The sequence below is a fragment of the Pteropus vampyrus genome, unplaced genomic scaffold (assembly GCF_000151845.1).
Source record: "Pteropus vampyrus isolate Shadow unplaced genomic scaffold, Pvam_2.0 Scaffold127, whole genome shotgun sequence".
NCBI lineage: Eukaryota > Metazoa > Chordata > Mammalia > Chiroptera > Pteropodidae > Pteropus > Pteropus vampyrus.
Genome location: NW_011888908.1, coordinates 491,712 through 494,415, shown reverse-complemented (window position 1 = coordinate 494,415; position 2,704 = coordinate 491,712). Strand labels below are relative to the sequence as shown.

Sequence of the window (2,704 nt, the reverse complement as noted above, 5' to 3'; positions counted from 1 at the left end):
AGCTATAGCTGTAATAAGTATTCAAATACTTAGAGATTCCTTTTCAAATGTCTTTTTTGAAAAAAACATTTACAAAACATTTGGCATGACAAAGAAGAGAGAGAGAGAGAGCGCGCGAGCGAGCAAGCGAGCACGGGAGGGAGGAATTAGAAGGGAAGGGATTAAAAGTTTAAAGAAAAGCAAGGGAAACGGAAAACAATTTTTCAAAGACAGCCACGCGTGTAATTAGCACACCAGAATATCCCGCGTGCTTGATTAAAATGAGCCAGAAATTTACATTTAAGTTTTTTAGTGGCCAATTCCACAAATAAAACACAATCCATTCTATAATTCATAATATTTCTAAGATAATAACAAGTTAGAAGCACAGTAGAAACAAGAGGGCGATTTCTCCCACGAATCCTTAATAAGAACGACTATGTGATCTCGTGAGCAAAATCCCCCCCACAGTGCACACGTGCCGTATGCAGCTCCTTACAGTGGTCCACAATGTGGGCTGCCAGTGACACCCCAGTTCACAGTTTATATAAGTGACTCGGAGGATGGAAAAGTGAACACAGAGTTCCAGGTTCACAGCTCAGTGACTCTGCTTAATCTTAGGTAGTTTATACGTTTCTGGATACGAAAAAATTTATCCTATCTTTTTAAATGCTCCATTATAAATTCTGTCCATCAAACTTTGAAAAGCAAAGTGCTACAGTCCACTTGATATGATATTCGCTAATATCAATATTTACAATGAAAACAAACCTGTATTTTTTTTTTTGGTATCTTTTTGTTTTGTTTTCCATTTAAGGGACTGCTTTATTCTGGCATGTCTTCCAATATATTGGTGTTAAAAAATTTTTTTAATTTATTATGGTGACTTTGGTTAACGTAATAAGTTTCAAGTGTACAATTCAACAGTAAGTCATATATATTGCATGTGTGTTCACCTCCTATAGTTAGATTTCTTTCTGTCACCACATATTTAACCCGCTATACCCCATCTACCCCCCACCTCCTCCCCTACCCTCTGGTAACCAACAGTCCACTGTCCATGTCCAGAAGTCTCTGTCATATTTGTTGCTTGTAGACTTATATCTCACATATGTGATATCATGTGGTTTTCAACTTTTTCTGTCTGGCTTATTTCACTTAGCATGATTATCTCAAGATCCATCGCTATATGTTTTAATAGTGTATTAAACCAAAGATTGCTAGCCTTTTTCCATTCATCCAATTAATTAAAGTGATTCAATAAACACTTACTGACTACTTACTTCCAGAAGTCTGTACACATGCTAGGAAACAGAGGTGACCGAGGCGGCCGTGGCTGCTGTGGTGTCCTCGTGGAACTGAGGACAACATCCAGAGCAAGGTTTCTCCACAGCAGCACTATGACATTAGGGCTGGACAACTCTCTGGTGTGGGGGCTGTCCTGTGCATCGGAGGAGAGTTGGCAGCATCCCTGGCCTCTATGTACTACCTACTAGTAGCAACTCCACCAGCTGTGACGAGCAAAACTGTCTCCAGATGTTGCCAAATGTCCCTTGCAGGACCACTGATCTAGAGAATTTAACATAAACCACAATGAATCAGTTCTGGGAGAGGAAGTAGGGGGTGCTGAGAGAACGTGAAGAAGAGGGGCCGTCCCAGTCTGGTGGCCCATAGAGGCCTCCAGCTACAGGGGACAGTGTTTAAAATATGCTATCCACACAGACATGCGAACTGGGAATGTGGGCAGACAGGCCCAGCTCTTCCTTAAACATCATTTGAATCTGCTCTAGCACAGTCCATTCAAGGCCAGAGTATCATGTATGAGACTCTAAAAAGACCACTAAGAAAAAGAGTAAGCTAAGCACACCCAAGAGTATTGGAACCTCCTACTGCCCTTCCTAAGATAAAACGATCACAAAATGCAACCCTGGTAGCTGAGGTGAATTTCAGTACAGAATTGTTATAAGCCAGTTAAATGCTGGAATTAACGAATTAATATAGAGATCATACTGTAGGGAGTTATTAAACATTTATTAAGGTGTGTTTTTACTTTGAAACATCATTAAACAGAACTTTCTGCAAAACAATTATACCCATTAAAATCAAACATATCCATTAACTAGCATGACATCGTTTTAAAAAGGCACTTAATTGTTGTTTCTACTGCCATAAAAATCAATAATTTAAACAGCACATTTTCCTAAAAATCCTGGCAAATTTTTAAATTTTGTTAATTTAGATCTAAGTTTAACTATATATTTATACTCCATTTCTAAAAGATTTTTGTCATTAGAGCAGAACAGATAATTTCATGAAATTTATTTAAAGAATCAAAGTGTTTAAAATTTAAAAGAGGGTCTACGGCCATGCTACTCTGAACAAGCCCAATCTCGTCTGATCTCGGAAGCTAAGCAGGGTCGGGCCTGGTTAGTACTTGGATGGGAGACCACCTAGGAAGTCCAGGTGCTGTAGGCATAAAAAATAAAATAAAAAATAAGGGATTGTAAACTGACAAGGTCCTTGCAATCTGTGAGGTCAACCAAGGGTTGCCTCACCTAAAAAATTAAATAAATAAAATTTTAAAGAGGGAAATACAAATTCTAATGCTTACGTTCCTTGCTTACTTGTCCAGTTGACACCCCAATGAAAACAGCCTGATAATAGGGGCAGACAGGACCATATTTTATGTTTTAGTATGATTAAATATGTTATTTTCACCATCATT

At 38.5% G+C, this 2,704-nt stretch overlaps 1 pseudogene; it reads left to right on the top strand.

Moving 5' to 3' along the window:
• The first annotated feature begins 2,335 nt into the window (after positions 1-2,335).
• On the top strand, positions 2,336-2,454 carry LOC111744130 (annotated as a pseudogene).
• Positions 2,455-2,704: the final 250 nt, after the last annotated feature.